The sequence below is a fragment of the Perissodus microlepis genome, chromosome 4, assembly GCF_051167445.1.
Source record: "Perissodus microlepis isolate ML-2025 ecotype Zambia chromosome 4, ASM5116744v1, whole genome shotgun sequence".
NCBI lineage: Eukaryota > Metazoa > Chordata > Actinopteri > Cichliformes > Cichlidae > Perissodus > Perissodus microlepis.
The window spans coordinates 32,106,485-32,132,281 of record NC_140464.1 but is presented as its reverse complement, the minus strand read 5'-3'; the positions used below and the strand labels follow the sequence as shown (position 1 = coordinate 32,132,281).

The following is a 25,797-nucleotide window of genomic DNA, read 5'->3' as shown; positions in this document are numbered from 1 at the left end:
CCATTGACATAATGCTTTCCCCAGCCCCTTGCCCTAACCCTAACCATCAAAAATGAATGCTTTTTTTTTTTTTGCCTGTCCCATTTGGTTCTTTTGCCATCAGAATTATTGTCTAAAAGCCAAGAAAGATGCCCAACGGATTTACTTTACCAAATGGACCATCCCGGCCTTGCCACCCCCGAAGAGGCTCGACCGAGCCACAAGTGCCAGGTCCTAACAAGCAGCCACCAGCAGTGAGCTGGTGCATACCTGAGCACCCAGCCCTGGACAATAAGAACCACCAACGCACTGATGTCTGAGGGCGTCTGCCACTGGCAGGGAGAGTAGTGGGGGGAGATAGGCCTCCATACCTTGGAAGGCCTGAGATGTCCCCAGAGAGGTGGCATCTAATACACGACCTGACATATAGACACAGACAAACAGGCACACACAGATACGAACATCCATTCACACCCCCATGCAAATACTCAGCACTCACCTAACGTGGAGACAGCTGTATCTTTTGATTATTTGCTCCTGCTCGGTGGAGAGGAGTGTGTTTGGTCACTAATCTCTTTTCGACTTACTTTTCAGTTTATTGACCAACGCTTGGGTTTTGGTTTTGTTTCTTTACAGTTTTTTCTGATAGCTTAAGCACATTTTTTGTAACTATTGGCTATTTTTGCAAAACTCTACACACAAATAAGAAAACCTGTCACCCAATTATCAAAACATTGTAGTTCTCTTGCAAAAGCGAACACAGCTAGATTAACTCTTCACACCTTCGTAAAAATGGTGTTTTCGTATCAAACAGTACACACGAGCCATCATCTACTAAGCACACAATGCGCCAACTGCACACTGATGGTATGAATACAAAACACATCTGGGTTTTGCTGTCTCTGTGTACAGATGTCAATTTGAGGTCACACTTTTGTCATAGTGTCATGTAAACATACAAGGATCCAAACTTCAAGTATTGGTGTTTATTCACACTCATCAAAACCAAGACAAAGTCAGAACACAAAATAGGAATTTCACAAAAAAAAGGAAAAAAAAAGACAATCAGCCTACATCATGTCGTCTTTCTGGGTCCGGCCACAAAATTTCGTCCACATCGCATGCGATATCCTCCAGTCCAAGGCACCGGGGAAAATATCTCCTTGAATGCCGTATCCAGGCCTGACATGATGCCTGGTCAATATCTCCACATGCCTCCTCCATTGCCTGTAAAAGGGCTACCTGTTGATGAGGATGACGGTCGTACACTTTCCAGCGCCAGGCAGAGAAGAACTCCTCGATGGGATTTAAGAATGGAGAGTATGGAGGGAGGTTGAGTGCCATGAAGGATGGGTGGTCTGTAAACCAGTTGCGGACCAAAGCAGCCCTATGGAAACTAACATTGTCCCATATGATGACATATCGGGTCTGCTCTGGTCTCTGAACAGTGAGCATGTCATGCAAGGTGTCCAGGAATGCAATAATGTGTGCAGTGTTGTATGGGCCTATGGTTGCATGATGGTGAACAACACCATTTTGGCTTATAGCTGCACACATGGTTATGTTACCACCACGTTGTCCTGGGACATTGATGATGGCACGGTGTCCAATAATGTTCCTGCCACGTCTCCTGGTTTTACTGAGGTTAAAACCGGCCTCATCTACAAAAAGTAGCTCATGTCCCATTGCATCTGCTTCTAGTTCCATCACTCTCTGGACAAGACAAAACAAATTCAGCACAGCAGGCCCATGCACAGCACTACAGTATGCACTTCCAAATTCAGAACCAATGACACTTACCTGCACATAGTCATATCGCAGTTGCTTTACACGTTCTGTGTTCCTCTCGAAAGGAACTCTGTAAATTTGCTTCATTCTTATTCTGTGGCGCGCAAGTACACGACTTAGTGCAGAAATGCTTGCACTGTGTATATTTTGAAAGATGGTGTCATTATCAATTATGCGCTGCTGTATTTTGCGCAGTCTTGTTGCATTATTGGCAATCACCATGTTCACTATATGGGTCTCTTGCTCTGGAGTGAACATTCTGCCTCTGCCCCCAACATCTGGACGTCTAGCAATTCTGTAAAGTAACAATTTCAGTATTTTTGCATGTATGGTACTGTTGTGTTTCTCATTAGAGTACGGCAGTGCTACAAAGTACTTACCGATTCTCATTTCGAAATGTCCTAATGATGCTTGCCACAGTGTAGCGGCTCAGTTTAGGCTGAACCCGTTGGCCAGCTTCCCTCAGGGTCATCCCATGGTTGATGACATGGTCCACTATTGTAGCTCTGATGTCATCAGTTATTCTGTTTCTTACTCTTCTTACCCTTCCTCTTTCCCCTCCTCGTCCTCTTCTTGCTCCTCCTTGTCCTCTTCCTCTAACTTCCTCTAACCCTCTTGCTTCTTCACCTCCACGTCCTCTTCCTCCAACTTCTTCACCTCCACGTCCTCTCCCTCGGCCTCCTCTGATTCTCACTCTTCTCACTCTTACTGCTCCTTCCATTGTACTCCACATAGACAGCTTACCTGTGGCCTGTTTATAGTGCTTAGGCTGATTGCAAAGTGGACTAATTATCTAAAACAGTTTTCACATGTGAAAGTGTGTCAGACAGTTGGCAAAATAGTGTTAATGATAGCCATACATGTGTATAATTTTGCTAGGAGTGTGTTGGAAATTTGGTAATTGAGTGTAAGCAGTGAGTTGTGTTTAAAGTTCTGCAAAAAGAGTGCTGTGCAGTGAATTGTGCCTACAGTTTTGCAAAGTGTGTGTTACAAAATTGCAAACTGAGTGCAAAGCAGTGTTTGTGCTTTTAGTTTTGCAAACTCAGTGAGTGGTTTTGCTATAAGTATTAATAGTTTTAGGAATTGTGCTGTAAGAATCACAGTTAGGGTTAAAGCCATCAGAAAAAACTGTAAATGGTGATAGCAGCTTGTCCGTCTCTTTTAGTTGAGTTATTAGTAGAAACTGTAATAAAATTCTTTAATTTAACCATTTTGCCTCTGTCTCCTTTTTCAGACCTGGACACTTTTTGTTACTTTCCCTAATTGCCTGGACCCTTTCAGGGGAACGTAACAGATACGACTGCTTCCATTTATTAGACACACATGTGTAACAGAAAACAATACTTTCTCTCTCATTATTATTTTTGACTGTGGATCGTGAAACCAATTTAGACTATTCACTCAGACTGGAATCAGAGGTGTAATCAAATACTATAAGGATAAATAAATAATATAGAAATATCTTATTCGAATGATAACTTTCATATATATGAGAGAAAATGAGAAAGACGGCGACTGCTAGGTGAGCTCCATTAATGTTTCTGTAACTCATACACCCTGTATATACTGTACTTATATTGTTGTACTTCCTTGTATGTTGTTGTCTGTACTTTTGTACCTTTGTGGTCTTGCTACCCAATTTCGCTGTGTAAGCAACTGTATACTGATAACAAAAGTTCTAAGTTAATTCATATCAGCAGAGAGAGAGAGAGAGAGAGAGCAGCACACTGCTATAAATTGATTAAAATATCTCACTAAAAGCCACATCTGCTTTCAAGGAGAAAATTAAACAGACGGAGATTTCAGCTCTGACTCCTGTTCTCTAGCTTTTTCAACTTCCAACAGAAAATGTCATTTGCTGCATTTAAGCGACTTCATCCTCACTATAACCCCTGACTCACACACTGTGCCACCATAAAGAATATATGCATACTGTAAAAAAAAAAAACAACCTAGAGAAACACATTCATTAATTAGAGGTGACCTAGTTCTTATCAATTTTCATTACACTTGAGATTTTTCCTTTTTTTTATTCCTACTAATGGTTCTGATACTAATATCTCAAAAACGACAAGAGTTTTGTAGGTTCAGTATGAACAAAACTCCAGACTCACAGCAGTATAACATTATAAAAACTGTGTGAAGATACAGCCTGTATTGTTCATTACTTTGTTACATTTATGTTATTTCAGATTTTCAGATAAAAAGAAAAGAGTGAGGAAGAGACAGAGGAGGTGAAATTAAATGTAGGGACATAAATAGGACCAGAAAGACTCAAGTAAAATGAATGGTTGCTTGTGCCATGACCCAGCTTTTAATTGCTATAAAATCTAAATTGTGACCTTGATAGCTAGCAACAGTGCACCAATGAAACCTAACCAAACCTTGTTTACAAAGCAAAGATTTTTGTGAAGTCACGCGATGTGTTTCAATCATTCTGACAAAAGGGAAATTAAAACGTATGTTTAGATAGTATGTGGAGGTGAGTCGCATCGCATAGCACTGCTGTTTTTATATGACTGGAAGGTGTGAAAACGACGCCATTCTTCGCTAGCGGAGTGAGACCTCTTCACTGACTCGCTCCTCTTCTATGACGCCGTAGCAGCCGAGCCTCTGCCGGTTCGCTCCCCTCACTGTGCATAGCTGGCTGCGTGCTGCAAATCGCCTTCATCGGGAGACAAAGCGAGGCAGAGGTAACACAGGAGCGAATCTACACCTGTCTGTGGATTTAAAGAGCGACGAAGAGGATTTGAAATTGTCAGTGCTGCGACAGGGATCCGCTCCACACCGCTGGTCAGATAAGAGGTAACCAGATCCGGCGAAGCCGTCTTATTACGCACCCTAAACAGATCAAAGGGCTATCGTTTTACGCACAGGGGATATGGCATGTGATGTTAAATAAAACAAGGGGCTGAATGCTGACCTAATTGTTAATCGACATGCATTATGGCGGTCAGAATAAACAGATTTTGTCTGGGATTTGGGGGGTTGTAAATCTCCCATGTTTCTGTGCTGACGACTGTTCATTGACATCATGCAATCTCACATTAACTGATTTAGTGCGGGTTTCATATTTGCCTACATTTTTAAATTGAATAGTATATGGATTTTGGGAGGTGTGCCGTCTCCTAGACTATAATTAGCATTTATAGTATTGCTATATGTGTGCATAACTGTTTGAAAACAATGCAATTTGTTGGATCAAGTCGATCTGGTGTGGCTTTCTATGTCGCTTAGTGTCTCGGTGCAGTCTCTCTGGATGACATTTCTCCCACTCTCTCTTTCCCCCACTCTTTCTCCCACATACATACAGACATACTTTCCTTCTGCATTGTCTGTCCCCTTTGTTCAGTACAATGAGCTATGCTGATACTTTCAGGTACATTTTTACAGTGCAAATCCCACACTCTGCTACCATTTTCCCTGTCTTGGCTTGCATTTATGCTTCTATTTGTGGAGACACACATGGCTGGTGTGCTTCTGAAGTCTGTAGAAGAGTCTCAACAGATGTTGCAGGTGAGGCTGTGAAATGCATGTCCAGCAGCTAACACAGTGTTTTAGGACAGATGCCATTGCCACCCGTGATGTTTCAATCTCTTTCCTGCATATTTACACTGCCCTCTTTTTTTATTGACTCCATATTATTGGAAAAGCAGGTGTAGCAGCCAAGTGTCTGTGCGCTCAGTGTAGGTAACTTGATGGAGTTACCCTGCTCTTCATGCTCAACACTAATGTTATGGGTGTATAGCTGTGTGTGACATATGGAACACACATGCCTCACCTTGTAACAGACCCATATTTATAATATTGAAAGTTATTCATGTCTTTCTTTATTGCATTACATAATTCAGAAACAGTCCGAGTTTCTATCTCAGGCTTAGTCCAGTTCCAGTGGCACATCGAACCAGTTCATCTTATAGATTGGCAGCATAATCCAAGAAAGATGTTAAGATATTCTCAGTTATTTTGTCCCACTTATGCAGAAAATGAGGCACTTCTGTACATATTTTTTTTTAATTCCCTCTGTGACAAATATATGAACATTTATGTATGCATTTGTATTTGGCCTAATCATTTGCCTCTTACTTTTTCGACCTAACAGAATTTTCTACTATTACAGGCAGATTCATATATTTGCCCAACAGTAACACAGTACAGGATTTCTGTAGTTTTCTGTGTTCCACTCCCCAATTGGTCCAGCAGTGATTTGTTTAGCTGCACTATGTGCATGGCTGTGTGAATGATGTCCAGCAAACCATGGGGGGAAACATTCTCTGTAAAACCCGGTGTTGTTAGGAGAGACAGCATTTAGCCTACTTTGGATGGTACAGCCCTCAATTCTAGAAATCCGGCTGAATATATTAAGCCCCCAAAAATGTGACCATCCTATATTGGACCCAGGCTGGTTTGATTTTGGTAAATTTATAAACAGCATTCTTCATCTAAACTGATTTCCTGGTTAATGTGTGATGTCACACTGCATCATCATCATCATCATCATCATGTGACTGGAAAGGACCAAAAAGCTGGCCTGAATTAGCTTTCTATCTGCACTAGTGTGGATTTCACCATTGTTTTCTTCCTGTCACATGTCTATCATGTAGCTTTTTCTTTTATTGATTTTATTGACAGCTCTCTGTCCACGTGAGATGTAAAAACAGTCTAGAAAAGCTCTTCAAACTTGATCATCAGTGGAGATCTGATTTAATTGATTGATTATTCCATATGACTGGTTTATATTCCTGTACTATTACAAAAATCTGAGAAAAAAATGCTCCATTGTTCTTTTTCTTCTTTTATCTGGAAATGTTCAGTCTCATCCTGGTCCAGATTACAATTTTGACAAGTTCAGTTCAGGCAAATGGAACAGAAAGCAACAAGTAACCTTGCGGACAAAGATAATAATGACCAACATGTTTCATTGCAAGCAGTGAACATATATAGGAAGGCAGCAATCCCAGTATTGCCTTATATAAAACTGTAAATGAGATTTCCTCCGACTGGCCAAAGCAGGCCATCCTACCTGAGAGTATAACTCACAGTGGTGAGTGTGAAATTTTGAAAGTGATGAACCTCAGAGAAGCACGATACGCAATCAACCGTTCGAAGGCAATGAGCAGAAGCATTCATATATGGAATATCTCCATAATCCAGCCCTCCATACAGGAGGGCAAGATCATTTAGCTTTATACCTGCCACTCTACTACACAATTTAACAATGTGCTCCAGCTTCTTCTTATTTTTCAAGCTAAGAGACCCAAACCAGCAGATTAAAGAAAAAGTTAAGACAGACTCAATAAAACAAGAACAAACCATTTTCATAAAATGTTATTCACATTAAAATCACTTAGTTTCTGATACAAATACATACGCTGGTGAGTCTTTGCACATATGGTGTCTGTATTCAATTTAAATTTTAACTTTTCATCAGCAATGGTGCCCAGATATTTTATTTCTCTACCACCTCAATTTCTTGACCATGAATACAAACAGGGGGCAGGGATCTAAATCAATGTTTATGAAAATCAACAACCATTCCCTTTGTTTTAAACACATTAATGTCAAGAAAGGAGTGTCCACACCATGCTACAACTGGGCCACGGTCGTGGTCTGTATCATGGAGCAGAGAGACGAAACAAGTCCCAATCGGTACAAGGAAAAACAGTTTGGATAGACTCCACTGACCACACTGGAGCCAATATTCTACCGTAGGAAAGGAAATTGTCAGAAATGCTTACCATAGGAGTTTAAATCCATTTCAAAGGAGTGAGAGGATAACTCATTTAGTCAGGGTGACTGTTTTGTTAGGGCTGCAGCTACCGATTATTTTAGTAATTGAGCAATCTATTTCATCAGATAAGAAATACTTTGGTCTTAGTAATGAGCATAAATATTCAAAAGAAAAAAAACATGCATCTTTCAGAATGAGCTGCTCATTGGTTTCCATTTTTAAAATGGGAATGATTTAAAGTTTAACTGAGGGCATCTCTCCAAAAAAACCCTGACTAGATCCTTTGATTGTGCGTACGTCCCATGTTGAAATCTGATTTTTTTTTAAAGAAAGTATTTTCTTAAATGCAAAAATATGCAAATAATCTTAAGTACAGACAAAGTCAAATAAAAAAGTTATATATGCAATCTAAACCAAGGGATAAAAAAAATGTACCTTTACTCTTGTCTTCTTGAAAGGCTTTCTGAGGTTAATAGGAGGCAGGTTTTTGTGCTGCTGAAAACAGACTTTATGGTCTGTTTTCTTAAAGTCTGTTATGAAGTGATTGGATTTAAGACAGGATCCCCAGATTCAAGATGCTGGCGGTGGTGAAGATGAAGATGGAGGGTCGAATGCAGTTCTAAGTCAGTTGGGTGAAGCCTGTTTCCCAAATGACAGAAACACACAGAGATCAGCTTGAGACAAATTTCTAGTATCCTTGAGGCAGCTGTTGATGTTATTTGGTGTTATATAAATAAAAATTGAAAGCAAGCAAAATAGAAGCTCAAAGAAGGCAGAAGATGACTCGACTAGATTAGAAGAAAACAAGAAGAACCCCAACTTTCTTTGGTGACAAAGCTCTGTTGAGCTGAATTTTCCTTTATTCTATTTATTCTATTTAATTACATTTGTGATTACTTTTAATAACTAGAAAGGGAAGTGAAAGGGTAAACTTTAACCCAAACCAAGTATTTTGGATTTAAACACCATTCCTACAAGACTGCTCAAAGAAGTCCTTCCATTAATTAATGTTTCAGTCTTAAATATATGCAACCTGTCTTCAATAATATCCCATGTACCACAGGCCTGAAAGGTGGGAGGAATTAAAACACTTTTACTTAAAAAGCCTCTACTAATTGAAAAGCTGTTGGTTCAACCCCTGGCTGCTCCTGTCTGCATACCAAAGTAATTTTGGATAAGATGCTGCACCCTGAGTTGATTACATCACAGCGTGAATGTTAGAGAAAAAGCACTTAGACCTTAAAAAGGGTCTTGTATGAATGGCTATGTGGGTGGATGAAGGAGACATGTTATATAAAGCATAGAAATTAGAATAAAAAAGCACTATAAATAAACTGGTGGCTTCTTAACACACTCAAGCTAATATGGAGCTCTGTCCTTAGAACAGTTCTATTTACATTTTACATGTTTCCTTATACATTATACATAATGTTAGAAACCATAGCATACATTTGCATTAGCATGCAGGTAATACCCGACATGACACACACAGCTGGATGACCTCCAGTCACCTCCAGTCCTAACCCTAACCCTAACCTCCCGATTCAGATAAAACTGAGGTTATTGCACTCATAAAAACTCTGGATGGGATTACCTCTCCTCCAGTAACACTGTGGGGAATCCTGGAGTCATTTTTGGATATGTCCTTCAGTGTGCGTAATAAACAAGTTATTATTTAGAACTGCTGTTATCAGGTTGTTGTAAGTTTGTTGAAAAGTAGTCAGTTGACCCAGAATGCTCCAACGAGAATACTGACGGGGATTTAAAAAGCATTAAAGCATTAAATTGGGAGGGATAAGAAAACAGAATTCACTTGACTGCAAGCTGTAATTTATTGTAATAGTGATGGTAAATTTGATTCTTTTTACTGAATCGAGTTTGAATGAGTCACTCACCAAAGTGAATCGGGTTTTTTGAGTCATTTGAGTCACTGAGTCAGTTGACCAGAGAGTGCAAAAAATGTACATTTTCACTCAAACTTAATTTGTTTCTCTTTTCATGTAAATCCTACTGCTAAGATGAATGATTGAAAAAGAAAACAACTATTTCATAGAGCAAAAAGAGCAAAAAAATTTCTAAAGGGAACATTTATATTATTTATTTTTATTTTATTTTATTAGTATTTTCCTCAAATGTGTCAAATATATATTTTCTCATCTAAATGTCCACTGAGCTGTGAGCCAGGGGGCGGTAATGTGCCTTAACATTGGTTGCCAACCAAGAAGAAGAAGAAGCTGTGAGCCAGGAGGGAGGGGGTGAGTAACTCAAATGTGCTGTTAGCATGTTAGCAGAGCGATGCTACTGTGAACTGAGGAGCTGTTGTCTTGATGTGAGCTTCTACTCAGGGTTTTTTCTTCCAGTTCAGAGCAGAAATGTTTTTGTTAAGATACTGGATGTTGTTTTTTTCCACACAGTTTTAATTATAAGCTAGATATATTTCTACTAATGGAATTAGTTTGCTAACAGCAACAGGGATGAGTCAGTGAGTCAGTTGGGCTTGTGAATCATGATTCACGAGTCAGTAAAGTGATTCTCGAGTGATTCGCGCATCACTATACTGTAATATAATGGTGGGATTTTACACACTGTACCTTTTAAGTCATCCAGCAGACTGTTCAAATTACAAGGGGAAATTCCATTAATAAAATTATTTTTTTTCTATGTATTGCACGTGTGTAAAGTTGCCTTGCATACAAAGTGAATGAACTGCTTAATCGTCAGTAGATTTTATTTATTTATTTAGTTTTCACATTGGGTTCTTTAATTTTTCATTTCATTATCCACAGTTCCTGTTTAATGATGGAGGCAGGTATTTTCATAGTGACAGCAGGTACCAGATTAAGAACATATTCCTATTAAGTTTAGCATAACTTAGCTTAGTGGTTTACTTTTATCAATTACTAAAATAAACTTCTGACTCTGTGGGAGCCTGCACGGTACACCACTTTTATCCAACTCAGTCATTTCTGTGTACTGTGTCCACTATTTGGTATTTACATCATTTACTTTTGAATTTCACATCCACAGCGGCTTGTATCTGTTTCTTGCATGCCTTCGTAACCTGTGTATTTATGCCTCAAGTGGTTTTGTTGGTTTCTACCTTTAGCGTGGACTCATTTGGGCTTGTCTTGCTGTTATATGCACTAAGGAATATTCATAGTGTTGCTATATTGCTGATATAATTTTTGATTACGTGGTGTCCAGTGTTGGGTAAGTTACTTTAAATTAGTAACTTAGTTACATTACTAGTTACTTCTATCAAAAGTAACTCCATTACTTCAAGTTACTCGTTACTTTCAGAGTAACTAGTTACAAGGGAATATGTCTGTGAAGGTTCTAGGGAAAGTAACTTTTGGTTTTACTCAGAATTCTGTTAATGTGTTGTTTCCGTAACTGGATATCCAGCAAGAGTGCCAGTCTTCTAGCTTGCTTACTTGCCACAAGTGCACTGTGCCACCTACCAATAGAAAGGAAAAAATAATGTGCATATTTCCACGAGAGAAATCCCACGCCAGGACCGTCGTTGTTCGCCACCATGATTCTAGCCTACGTCACAGCGTCATGTGCGCTTTTTGTTGTAAGATTCAGATAATTATTTTTTAAAAGCTAGACATTTTAAATGAGAATAAGAAAGAAAAGTATTTCTTTGTGCCCCCCTCTCCCTGTTAATTCCCTACCTGCCCCCTGGCAAAACTTTGCTAGAGCCGCCCCTGCACAGTTACCAGCTGTCAGCTACATAAAAAAATGATCCTGGTGTTATTTGTCTCTCAGAAACAGTTCATAACTTCCCTTCAACTCATTCATGTCACCTAAAAGGTAAACCTGTTTCTCCATCACCTGTTCAGCTCTGATGATTCAGTAAGGACATCTCCTGGTTTCATCTTCATGTTTCCCTCTCACCACATATCGACATCATGACCAGCAGCTTTACAGCTGTGGCTCCAGCAAACATCAGCTGATACTAGAAAGAAATGTTAAATAAATGCTAACAACAGCTGATCAAGCTTAAACGTGCTGCTGTTGTTTAGCGCGACATCCGCTGGTTTCCTCTCTCTGGCGCAAAGTGGGCGATAAACAAACAAGAGAGAAAAGCTGATCAGCTGATCATTGATCAGTTTCATGATTGAAATAATAACCGGGGGGAGAGAATGAGAGAAGAAGAGGCAGCTGAAGCGTAACGACAGAATAACTCCAGCTTTGTGTCTTTTTCATTCTAGCTGAAGTCCGGGACAAACTGTTCCTTTTCACCTCAATACGAAACATGTAATATTTTCTCTCAATACGAGACGATTCCGTTTTTTAGGGGACAGTTGGCAACTCTAATAATTAACCTTATGAACAAAATAAAGTTCAACATCAGTAACATCATAGCACCCACCCAGCTGTATAGCAACTCCGTCATGCTAGCTAGTACCAAGTACGAAAAAGTCAGCATAACGAAAATAAACTAAACTTGGTTTATATCTGACCCAGATAGACTGCAGGTCATAACTTCTTACCTGAAGTTCAGTTCACCTGACACTCGGACCGGCAGCCGCCTCGGGTCTCTGCTCCTGCCTCCCTTTTCCTTCATCCACCTGCTGGCCTCCACCACTTGCTAATGTTACTGAATCTGTGGAAGCTCCACAATGCCACCACACGAAGTAACGAATAACGAGCCTATCTAAATCCCAGTAACGAGTAACGCGTTCCTGATTTTGGCATAATAACTAGTTATTGTGCTCGTTACCACAATAATAACGTAGTTACTGTAAAGCATTACTTAATAACGCGTTAGTCCCAACACTGGTGGTGTCATATAAAAATTATACCGATATAACGAATGGCATGGCACTAGCTCTCATTGCATTATATCGCCTCTGTCAGTGCGCCCCAGGGCAGCTGTGGCTACAATGTAGCTTGCCATTGCCAGTGTGTGAATGTGTGTGTGAATGGGTGAATGACTGAATGTAGTGTAAAGCGCTTTGGGGTCCTTAGGGACGGAGTAAAGCGCTATACAAATGCAGGCCATTTAGCTCTCATTGCATTATATGGTGACATTTTCTGTTGAATTCAAAACACAATTCTTGAATGTTCTCATATATTACACCTGTGCAGTCAACACACCTATGTTTCATATTTCTTTTCTCTTTTGTATTTGTCTGGGTCCAGGCATCAGAGTCGGTGTAGATAATTCTGCCTAATATCGAGTTTTTGTTTTTTGTTTGAAGAATTAACCTGTTTATACTAAGGCAGTGTACAGTGTGGATATGGAAACTATTTTTATCTTGATTGCACAAAAGGACAAGAGTGTAATTTTGTTTAACTCTGTAGGAAACTGATACCTTTCTTGTTAATTTGATCATATGTGTAATAATTTTATTGTCATTTTAATTTTGCTAGTTTTTATTTTATCTGTGTTGTTCAGCACTTTGGTCTGCCTGGTGTGTTTTTAAAGTGCTATACAAATAAACGATGATGATGATGATGATGATGATGATGCTAAAGTGCAACTGCATTATGCTGCTAACATAACTTTGCTCCTTGCAAGAAACTGCACAGATAGCATGCTAATGCTAAGCTTAAGAAATAGGATAATATCCTGCAAAGTTTAATCTGTTTAAAAATCTGGGCTGGTTTGTTTTCCCCCCCTTGGTGCAATTAATGTGAGCGGATGTCACCACAATAGTCATACTTGGGTGCCAACCCAAAAACAAACAAATAAACAAACAAACAAAAAAAAAAAAGCACCAAGGACCTCTAATGAGGTTCATTCATGGTGTGAATATGATTCAATCTCAATCCAACCCAGCTATCAGTTTTATGTTGCAAGTTTAAGCTAAACCCCTCCCATAGCCATGTATGCTTTCCATTCAGGGATGTGGTACGGTACCATAGATGTGCAAAGGTCAGTACAGGTTAGCAACTAGCCATGTAAAGTTACCATGAGTGTACATTTTCCACGTTCTCCCATAGAACACAGCACCTTTTTACCGTATTTACTTTTTCCTGTCACAGACACATCTAGCCAATAAGCAGACTAATCATTTCTGCATGAAAAAGAATCCAAATCATGGAGAAAAGCTACAAGTTTATAAAATAATTAACAGTTTCAGACCAGAGTAAAACTATTGGTGTGAAAATGCACTTAAAGACCGTGGAGGCTCTGTCATGGTTTAGACCAGTGGCAGCAGATGGCCCCGCCCCTCCCTGAGCCTGGTTCTGTCGGAGGTTTCTTCCTGTTAAAAGGGAGTTTTTCCTTCCCACTGTTGCCAAAGTGCTTGATCATAGGGGGTCACATGATTGTTGGGTTATTCTCTGTATGTATTATTGTAGGATCTACTGTACATTATAAAGCGCCTTGAGGCGACTGTTGTTGTGATTTGGCGCAATGCTCCCGCAAAGCACTGGCCCGCCTACCTGTGCCAAAAAAGGAAAAAACCCAAGAACGCCACACGTACACACCAGCTCCTAATAGATTGGCCTCTCCAGAGCCTGGAACTCAGTATTAAGCAGTGTGGGATCATCTTGACAGAGAACAAACAAAAGGCAGAAATATCCAGAGAAGAGCATAGAATGTCCTTCAGGAAGCCTGGAGAATAATTCCTGAAGATACTTAAAGAAATTACAGAACGCCACCTCAGAAAGTTCAGGCTGTGTTGAAGAATACAAGTGCCATAACAAATACTGACTTTCAATATTATTAGGAATGTACAAACTCTGATTTTGCCTACATACATGGGAAATACCGCATTTCCATGTATGCTTACACACTTTACACTTTAATAAAACATTGCACCTATTTTCTATTTCCCTTGTAAAAACAAAGAAATGGGTGGTTCAAGACTTTTGTACAAAACAAGACTAAACATATTTTTCCAAGCCATGTGAATTAGTTACCTCAGTTTGAACCTGTGCTGGTACCCGTCAGTCTTGTTCAACTTATCGCAGAAGCTTGTTTTTGAGAGTATGTGCCTTGGATGATAATTTGTGTTCATCAAGATTCCAAAATATTTTTTGCAGGACTTCAAACATGTATTTGAGCTCTGGTGGAAAGCTTAGGGCCAGACAGCAGACCATATGCCTCTGCAGTGCTAGCCATACCATTGAGGACCACCAGAGCTTGAACACTGATATCCAACTGGGCATTTTCTGGCTCCATCATGCCTTTAGCCTCCATGTCTGTATTCTGTGTGACTGAAAACTATTATATAAGCTACTTTTACAAGACGAAATACATAAGAATAGAAACATTTCAACAAACATTTGAAGGCAAGATGAAGCTTACCTGAAGATGAATTCTCAAGAATTGAACAAATTACACATTTAACAAAATCTTAATTTGTATTGTAATATAGAACACAGTCTGAATATCTTGAGCAATATAATTAATTTAAAAATTACACTGCAATAACATTCATGTGTGCAGATGGTTGACCTAAAATTGGCTGATTTAACATGAAATGACTGAGATAACTCAAATGTATTAGACCACCACCCAGTGTAAGGTGTGTGTTGCAGCTGACCTAAATTAACAACAAAATCATTTCTTTTTCTTTATTGGTTAATCCACCAGTACCACCACCAGTGTGCAAGCTCTTTAGTCAACATGATATTTTTAATGTTAAAATATAATTATTGTTGTTATTCATAAAGTTTCAAATGTATTTTTTTTAGTAAGATGCCAAATTACAATTATTTACTTCCATCTGTGAACAGTGTGACTGTGGGATTGTGTGCCTATGAGACTGCACCTCGGGGCTCAGTTGAGTATTGGGGTCAGTTGAGAAGGCAACATCAAAGATTTGCAAAACACATAGGCTCACAAAAATATTAATGCATGCACACATACACAGTATCTGTTTTGGTAAATTTGACCCCTCAAGCAGTAGTGATGGGAAATCCGGCTTTTTTTAGAGAACCGGCTCTTGTTTATATATAAATATATACGGTGGCCCCTAGAGACAAAGCACGTACAAACTCCAAAGCACGTACAATCACATTGCTAGCGTTAACTGAACTTCCAAAACAGAGCTACCTAGATCACTTAAATTACAAAATTGAAAGCATATGTGTATTGTTTGTGTATTTATACACCAACACTAATATATATTCAAATGATTAAAAAAATGTTCATTTACCTGTTACTACCACACACCAAATCTGGTTGTTGGTACTTCCTGGCTTGTGTAGACACTAAGTAACAAAAGCTCAACACTGCCCCCTAGCATCCTGGAGCACTTCCGTTGTGTTTTGGAGGTTTCACGTGCCTTGGAATTTGTATGTGTTTTGTCTCTAGGGGCCACCATAAATATACTTTTATTTATTCACTCCACATAAAATAGAATAAATAAATTATATAATACAAAAACCAACAATTTACAGTTCAACTTTTAAATATTAAAATTTTCAGCTTTTTCCTTTTAAACAAATTTAAAGTGAAACAACACAAAACACTGCAAACCACAACACAATTGTATTAAATTAAAATATGAAAACAAAAAGAAGATGCACATTCTCTGTCATATGGACCTGCATGAATAAACTTTCTGAATCCTTTATCATCTGCAACTGAAAATAGTTGTGGATGATTACTATACCTTTCTAATGTGACGTTGTCCCTGGCTCTTTCTCTCTCTCTCCCTCCCGCTCTGTTCCTGTGCTACTGCCAGTGTAACTACTGCCCCTCCCCCCTCTGCCCAGCGCAAAGCACAAGGCTCGCGTGCGGAGTGAAGCGGAAAATAGTGAGAGAGAGAGGGTGAGAGAAAGAAAAAAAAAAAACCCCCACGGCTACCAATAAGGAGCCGGCTCGCGTCGTTCACTTCAAAGATCCGGCTCTAAGAGCCGTTTCGTTTGCGACCGACACATCACTACAAAGCAGCCTGTTGGGTATTAACACCTCGTGATTTATCATTATTTAAATATATTTCTGTAATTTTAATATATTTTCCATTTTATCATATTAATGTTGTTTAAAATATGACATCTGACAAATTTACGTGTGGTACAACGGTATGGTGGTTCCCATTGTTGCCTCACAGGAAGATGGTCCTGAGTTGAACTCTACCATCTGGTGTGGAGCTTGCATGATTTAGCCCTGCGACAGGCTGGCAACCTATCCAGGGTGTACCCCACCTCTCACCCTATAGTCGCTGGCTCAAGTCCCCTGAATTGAATAAGTGGAAGACAACGGTTGGATGAAACAAATTTATATTATTGTATTATTATTGTTCTAGTAAATTTACCAGTGTATATAGATCTTTCTTTGTTAAAATATTACATTTTGTGCTTTAGTGTACTGTAAAACTAATATATTCGGTACCATATATTTAAAACTTTTTACCATGTACACAGTGTATATCATATAAATATATTTGCAATGTTCAGCAGGATTAAGGAATTAAAGGTCATTGTAAGATTAACTCAAAATGTTTCACATTTTTACTGAGTAAACAGCTGTGGGCCTCGCAAAACCCATCTGTGTGAAATACGTATGGATACCAAATTGTAATCCATAAAACATTTATGTAATCACAATTAAAGTAAATTATGTTTTCCTTGACAATTACTGGTTTTTGGCCTAACACCAAAACAAAGACCTGTACATCTAGAAACAACTAGGCAGGGTCCAGCTCTTTACATGCAGAACAAGAAAATTAGCCTTGTTCTAGTTTTGTGGTGGAATATGTCATATATCATACACTTATATCCATGAGACCCAGCCTATTCATTTATGTCTTCTGTAAGTGATATTTGTCTTTGGTCTCTGTCTTTTGACTTATTTCAGCTACCCTACTAAGTCATGATGTGCTCAATAGAGGACATCCTCGTCTGTCCACTGATGTCTTATGTGTTTGCGTGCCCTCTTTTAGCTCCAAAGACAGAGAATCACAGAAAATTCACCTATTCATGGGACAATGTTATTCTATGTCAGGGGTCCCCAATCCCAGTCCACGAGGGCCGGTGTCCCTGCAGGTTTTAGATGTGTCCTTGACCCATCACAGCAGATTTAAATGGATAAATTACCTTCTCAACGTGTCTTGAAGTTCTCCAGAGGCCTGGTAACGAACTAATCATGTGATTCAGGTGTGTTGACCCAGGGTGAGATCTAAAACCTGCAGGACACCGGCCCTCGTGGACTGGGATTGGGGACCCCGTTCTATGTTTTAGTAAAGTTCTTCCTTACTAGCTTTTACACTCCAATGCACCCACGGGAGTGTGACTAGGTTTGGGGTTCAGAATCTTGCCAGGGAGCAGCCAGGGACTGAACAACCAACCTTCGGACCTTCTGACCTACTCTGCCTGAAAGTCTTAGTAGAACTGTAATCCAGGAAAATGTTACGACTTAATACTGTTTTATCTGTTTCACTGAAATTTGTCTGAAAGTTATTGTAGGCTAAATCATTCATCCTTGCAAGAAAATGAGGCTTAACTGCTGCTTTTCTCCATGCTGGAAATGAGAAATAAACTCACTCTCTTTTTATTTTGCTCTCTTTCTCTCACCAGCAGCAGAGCTTATGTTTGAATACACAGTATGAATTATGCAGGGTGACTGGCTCTAGCTTCAGGTTAGTTGTTGACAATTTCACAGGAATACAATGTGAAATCTCTAATAGCCAATCAGACTAGGGTGTGTCCCTACCCGGTGTCAGCTGTGTATAATTTATTAAAGATAAACACAGTAGGTAGGTTTTTCACTACTGTTGATATTGTCCAATGAGATTAAACTGTCCAGAACCAGAAATGTCTCAGACTATTCAGTCTGTTATGGGTGGAAAGTCTAGGAATTTCTACATTTGAATGAACCTCCCAGCTGTTTGTTTAATTCCTTCCACCTGTGCACTGCTCACTCTGTGCTCTGCTTTGCACTTGGCATCAAAATACCACACAGAAAAGCAAAGCAAGGTAGGTAAATACCAAACAGTTGGAGCACTGCTTGTTCTAACTGTCAGGAGAGTAGAACATGTACCTATGCTAAATTATTTCTGTCACTCTTTACCTGCCTTCAATACTCTGCTGCCTCATTTGGAAAACTCTCCAGCATCATAAGACCAGGCAGCATTAATCCATTCACATGCATCTATCTAATAATCTGACCTGATATCCAGGGCGGTAAAGAACAATCCATGCTGACAAGCTCACTGTGTCACGTTTAAAGGCACGTGAGCAGAGGGTTGACAGAGAATGAACCTGGGATTCTGCTGGCTGTCCAAGTCTTATGTCAGTTTCCCATCAAGAAAATGATGTCGAAGTAACGGAGTCCTGCTGCTGCTTGTTGCTATGGCAAACCTCGGAAGATGCTGGTGGTCCTTTTCGTTTGGTGTAAGCAGATAAGAAAGAGAGAAGAAGGAAAGTGTGATTAAAATTTTTCATATTTGCATTTAGAATCCACTCTTCATGTTGCATGCTCTGTGAGCCTCAGTGTGTGTGTGTGTGTGTGTGTGTGTGTGTGTGTGTGTGTGTGTGAGGGAGAGAAACAACTACACCAGTCTGCATGATAATAACCTGTTAGTAGCAGACATTACCTTACACAGAAACAAACTGCATTATCTTTTCCTTCCATTCTAGTATGCATTTCTCTCTATCCCCATTTCCTCCCTCCCTGTCTTCTTTCTCTACTCCTTGTCTTTTTTCAGCCTGGCTCTTATCATTTCTTTCTTGAAGCTTAGCCTTTTCATTTTTACAGTCAAGCGTGATGCACACACGCGCACACACAGAGATGAGGAGAGAGAGACACAAATAGAAAGGGGGACTGTGCATGGCCAGTGGGTGGGCACAGATACATCAAATAAAGACTAGGCCAGTCTGACAGGATAGCATGTGCACACACAAGCACACAGTAAACAATGTGTATATTCAAGAGGAACAGTGTGTGTGTGTGTGTGTGCGCGCATGTGCGCAGCTTATCAGGGTTTGTAAAAGAAGTCATGGTGACAGAAAAGGAGCACAAAAAAGAAGAGGGAAATAAATTAGACTGAAGAGGAGAGGAGAGCTAAAAATGAAAAGGGACAGGAAGAAAGGAGAGAGCAGTAGAAAGGAAAGAGGTAGCCAGCAGGCAGGATAGTGTGGTGCATGTGTGTGTGCAACGGGAGTGTTAGGATGTGAAGTCATGTGTAAAGAAGTAATCATGACAAAGCCTGGCAGTGCTTAAGCTCAGCAGTGACCACATCCATCACATGGCTATAATGTTGATGAATGTTTTTTTCAGTTGGTTAATAAGTGTGCTCCTCATTGAAAAAAATCAAACATCATACCTGCAACAGTTTGTGTATTGCTTACATGATCACAATAAACAAACAAACAAACAAACAAACAAAGTTCATTTAGCAAAGAAAAGAAGAAAAAATGTTCTGCAAAATAAAGATAATACATTTCAATATTGCTTCACCTGTTCTGCAACAGTGATCATTGAGGCTGAGGTGAACAGGTGGGGCCAGAAAGGAATAGGACAATCACCAGAGGGGCAAATCACCAGTTACTGGTATTTATCTTATAGCCTCGAGCTATATATATATATATATATATATATATATATATATATAGCTCGAGGCTATAAGACCACACCAACCCATGCACTGCCTAATTGACTAAAGAAAGACATTGTGTGACTCAATGCCTCACACATGGATTCTGGAATGCCTAAAACTGTTCAAGATCAACAGGACCCTAAAGGCCTTCAATTCAGTGGGAAAGGGGAAGACAACACTAAAGGCCAATTTCAAGCCAATTGCACAAATCACTGTCAAGTGCGGGATTTGCCATGAGGATGCTCCGTCCCCACTGGTGTTCAGCATAGGCTTGAACCCCCTCAACCTGATCATTAACAAGACTGGATACCAGCTATGGAAAAGACCAAATGTCAGGCACCTCCTCTACATGGACATCACGTTGTATGTAAAGAGTCAACAAGACATTGATTCACTGATCCATATCACTAGAAAAAGAAACGTTGTCACTTAAATGTTCTCTGTGCTGCTCTGCGTCCTGCATTTGAGTCCAAGCTAGTTTTCCCGCTGTCCCTGGTTCTGGCCCGATTTGCTCCCTGGTGCGCCCTTGCCAAGGAGCTGGTTATATAACATATCTAAGTCAGAGTGTGCCGCGATGGAAAAGTACATTAAGGAGTCACTAGCAGCTGGTATCATACGTCCGTCGTCATCTCCTGTGTGAGCTGTTTTTTTCTTTGTAGACAAGAAGGATGGCTCTTGCCGGCGGTTCATTGATTTCAGAGGCTTAAATTACATTACTACCAAGAACAAGTATCCCTTGCCACTCATTAGCTCCGCTTTTGAATCACTACAGGGCGCTACAATATTCACTAAGTTAGATCTCTGCAACGCTTGTCACTTAGTGCGAATCCGTCAGGGAGACGAGTGGAAGACAGCTTTCAACACCCCCCTTGGTCATTTCGAGTATCTTCTCATGCCTTTTGGTTTGACAAACACACCAGCAGTGTTACAAGCCCTAATAAACAACGTTCTGCAGGATTTCCTTGACCGGTTTGTATTTGTCTATCTCGATGACATTGTCATTATTTCTAAGACTCTGGAAGAGCATTGTTCACATGTCCGAGCTCTCCTTCAACGCCTCATGGAGAACAAACTAACGGCTACGGTGAAAGCGGTCACAGACTGGCCTGTACCCTCCACTCAGAAACTACTCAAGAGGTTTTTGGGATTCGCCAATTTCCACCGCCGATTCATAAGAAACTACAGTCAGGTAGCAGCTCCACTTACACACCTCACTTCCACTAAACTTCCATTCATCTGGTCCAATGAAGCAGATAGTACATTCACTAGACTGAAACATCTATTTGCAACAGCGCCCATCCTCATTCTGCCTGACCCAGACTTTTATTGTCGAGATGGATGCTTCTGCTGTGGGGTTGGGGGCAGTACTGTCCCTCTTGTAAGCATACCGGTCCGGCACCTTTTTTTTGCATCGGCTTTTGCCAGCGGAAATGAATTATGATGTAGGGACTGGGAACTGCTTGCCCTTAAGTTTGCATTGGAGGAGTGGCGATCATTTGAAGGGCGCTGAGAAACCGTTCCTAGTGTGGACGTACCACAAGAACTTAATGTACAGTACTTACGCAGTGCTAAGAGACTGAATGCATGCCAAGCTTGATGGTCACTGTTTTTCCCCCCTTTTTAACTTTTCTATTTCTTATTGCCCAGGCTCCAGAAATGTAAAACCGGATGCCCTTTCTTGGCAGTTTGACTCTGAAACAGAACAATCAGAATCTTCCCCCATACTTCCGTCACTGTCACGCCATTAACCAGGCTCTCCAGACAGAACTGGATCCGGGCACGGGGCCGCCCGACTGGCGTTTTGTTCCTGCAGCCGCTCGCTCCAAGGTGCTGGAGTGGGTGCATGCTTCTAAGTTCGTGTGCCACCCAGCAGAGATAGTATGGTTTTCTCTAATTAAAAGACATTTTTGGTGGGACATGCTAGATAAGGACGTTAGGGAGTATGTGCCAGGAATAAATCACATAATCAACATCCTGCAGGGCTGCTACAGCCAATGGCCATGCCCAATGTTCCCTCTAATTTTTCATGTGTCTGAGCAAACACACAAACTCCCTGAGCGTCCCTTGGACCACTGTGAGCAACAGTAGACGTGTGCACTGTGGTCACGCCAGCATCGAATCCATCCAAGTTACATGGTTTATTAAAATAATCAAATTACAGCATTTACATTTCTGTTAGACTACTTTTAATTAACTGCTTTAGCCCACTTACAATGAATATTTAAAAAAAATCTTGTTCATGACCTGTGTAGTGTGTTAACACTATTGGAAGTAAAAATAACTTGAACTCCAATTTTGAAAACACAACTTTCTCATTGCCTCATTGTTCTGACACACACAACAAAACTATTGACTACACTACACACTAACTACACAAGATTTATGCTAAATGTCACAAATCTCTCACATCTCAATCTCCGCCGTCACTCCTAAAACTTCCCCCTTCCTAAACAACTAAATGCCATGTTGCCATATCATTTTTTGATTGGCCGACATGGTACATTTTTCCACCAATAGGAAAGGCTGGGGTTTTCTTTGGTTTTGTTTTTGTTCACAGGCTTTCGAGCGTTTTCCTTATGAAACACAGTTTTTACCGTTTCTTCCTGCAGTAAATATAAACAACGACAATATTCAGGAAGAAAACCAAACATTGCAGATATTTTTATCATAACTCTGGTTTTACGTGGCCGATCAACACAATTTAAAAACTGGTATAAAGTCCACACTTTTTCTGTCAGTTGTTCCGTCTGTCCTGCTCACATCTCCAATGGTTGTACACGTTGTCATTAACGTGGCTTCACTCCACATCAGCCGCTTTGCTAGCTAAAACACCGGTGTCGGCACATAAGGACGCTGTCATAGCCTGTCAACCAATGTGAATCGCATCATTGGCTGGACTATGGGATAAGGTGGCATCGTTCTAATCCCATGCGGGAGCAGCCAGTCACTCACTGACTAACACTGCAAAACAGAGTTGTTAAAGTTTTAATTTTTTATTTAAATTCAGGTAGATTTTTTTTTGTGCACAACACAGATTTTCTGTGCGCAGAGACCGTGCCAGCAGTGCGCAATTGCACACGCGCGCAGCTTAGAGGGAACATTGGCCACGCTTCATCGCCCTTGTCCCACATTGCCCTGGATTTTGTAAAACAGGACTCCCGGTTTCGGCAGGAAAGACTACCATACTCACAGTCATAGATCGGTTTTCTAAGGCAGCACACTTTATAGCTTTAGAGAAACTGCCCACAGCAGCAGAAACGTCTAGGCTACTAATTGAACATGTTTTCAGGCTTCATGGCATTCCAGTAGAAATAGTTTCAGACAGAGGTCCACAATTCTCGTCCCAAGTCTGGAGATCTTTTTACACCACTTTAGGGGCCAAGCCTTGCCTGAGCTCTGGGTACCACCTGCAGACTAATGGCCAGACAGAATGTTTGAATTGGGAGCTCAAGGCCACACTCCGCTGCATAAACTGTCAACTTTGGCCACTTATCTACCATGGGTGGAATATGCACACAACACGTTAACAACATCCGCTACCGGGTTGTCACCATTTGAAGCCTCATTGGGATATCAACCACCACTGTTTCCTGAGCAGGAGGCTGATCTCGCTGTCCCCTGCAGTGCTGCCGTCGGGTCTGGACTCGTAAACGGGAGGCACTGTTATGTACAGTAGCCCATCAACGTCGCTATGCCAACTGGCGACGGTCACCAGCACCAACATACTCACCAGGACAGAAGGTGTGGCTGACTGCTAAGGACATCCCTCTCAGAGCATCCTCCTGGAAAAATGTCGCCTCAATTCATTGGTCCCTATACAGTGGATAGCCCCATAGCTGTCAAGCTCCGTTTACCTCCAGCCTTACAGATTCACCCTGTTTTTCATGTCTCCCAGGTGAAACCGGTACTGTCTAGCCTCCTTTGCCCGCCTCCTGACCCCCCGCCTCCCACCTTGCTCATCGACAGACACCCAGCCTTCACCGTCCGGCGTATCCCGGATATGCGGTGGCAGGGTAGAGGGCAGCAGTTTTTGGTGGACTGGGAGGGTTACAGGCCGGAGGAATGTTCTTGGGTACCTCGATTGTTGATACTTGACCCTGTGATGATCTCTGACTTTTTCAGGTAAGCCGCAGGGCGGATTCTGGTCGGCTGCCAGGAGGCATCCATTGAGGGGGGGCAGTTCCACCTCTGGGAGGAAGCGCCATGCTCCTGCTCATTGCTGGCGCCTGTGGGTAATTAAGCCGTGGATTTATAAGGCCAGCGCGCTCATCCTCTCTTCGCTAGATTCTCAGCTAACCACAGTTGGTGCAGGCCAGCTCTGTGTTTTGTACACGTCTTAGCAAACTACCTTGTCTCACCTTGTATCTCTCTTTCATAGCTACGCACCAGATTACCAGAAGCAAATCTCTGCCATAGAACCCCCATCCGGACGCTGGACCTCCCGACAGTCTCACAGTTTTACTCACTCCACGCACCTGCCTGCCTCCCTGCCTCAATGTCAGGAATTTCGGATTACTTACCACTCACCCGGACCACTCTCCCCTGTATGCTACTGATCCACCCGCGGCAAGTAAGCAGTGCAAAGGACTATTCAGAACAAATAGCTGCCAGTATTCCTCCGGAACCATACCTAAACATATGTACTCTAGTTTCAGTGACTCTGACCCCTTCCCAGGACCCAGCCATCCAGTCTGACTCTCCCTTTGGCCCAAACCACAGAACTGCAGTTTCCACAGTTGAAAAATCACTGATTGTTTACATAGCTCAGGTCGCATAAGCGCCCCTTAGTTTTGGTATTTGTTCTTAGCACAAGTTAAAGGCAAGACTTAGTTTTCTAGTTTTGTTCGCTTACACTTTTTGTGAAACATAAACGTTGTCACTTAAACGTTCTCTGCGTCATGCATTTCAGTCCTTTTTCTTTTGAGTCAGCCTCGGCCGTGACAGGATGGAAGCCACTGACACGAAGACAAGAAAGCTCCTTACCATGCATGAAGGGTTTCACCCCAAGTCCAGCACCCTCGGACTGTATGGTAACTGGAAGGAGGAAGCAGAGGACTACTGAGTGTCATAACCACTATGTAGGATGAAACAATAAGATCCCCAAGTACAGTAGTTTAATCTACAAATAATACATTTTTGGAATTGGTCTTTATTTTTTAAAAGCCATATGTGTTTAGATTTTTTCTAAGCATTCAAACTGAACATTTTACTTCTTTGCATCTTTAAATTAAAAGAAATTGGTACTTTTTGGGAGGTTGGTGGGGGTATATTATCATGGAGTTTCAGCCTTGTTCAGATTAAGTTTGAGAGTATTTTGACACCTGCCATGTTTGGTCTGTTTAAATCATACTTTGTTTTGTTTTACCCATTGTTGTGTTTGTTTTGGTCACCACCCATGTGCGATTATTGTTTTCACATCTGCACATAGACCTTTTGGAGGAGGTGGTCATGGCATGGTTCCAAATGATCTCCAGAGCAGTTCATTTATGGTGTGAGCGTAAGCCAACCCTGATCTAAACCAAATAAAAGGTGTACAAACAGTTTGAGAGGGTGAGACAGGGCATGAGGAAGTGGTCTATATAGACAAAGTCTGAGGAAGAAGAGAGAAAGTGATAATGAGAGAAATGATAGAGCAGGCAGCATGATTAGGTGTTTGTAGATGCCGAGTGAAGGGAAAGGAAAGGAGAGATAGAGATATACTGTTAAGTGAGACGTTGTCTATGGGCTCAAAATGTGGTCATAAATATTTTGTACTTGTAAATCGGTTTTGTACTTGTAAAAAAGATTTGTATG

At 40.9% G+C, this 25,797-nt stretch overlaps 1 protein-coding gene across 6 annotated transcripts in view; it reads left to right on the top strand.

The window, feature by feature from the left end:
* The first annotated feature begins 4,282 nt into the window (after positions 1 to 4,282).
* Positions 4,283 to 25,797, top strand: part of LOC146389306 (junction plakoglobin a-like) — a 119,286-nt gene continuing 97,771 nt past the window's right edge. For 2 of the 6 annotated variants that reach the window (XM_084927100.1, XM_084927099.1), the window contains exon 1: positions 4,288 to 4,572. The gene's annotated coding sequence lies outside the window, so the exon portion shown is untranslated. Of the gene's footprint in view, positions 4,573 to 24,126; positions 24,575 to 25,797 lie in introns of all 6 variants that reach the window. The other 4 variants (XM_084927097.1, XM_084927098.1, XM_084927101.1 and 1 more) reach the window with 4 other exon arrangements.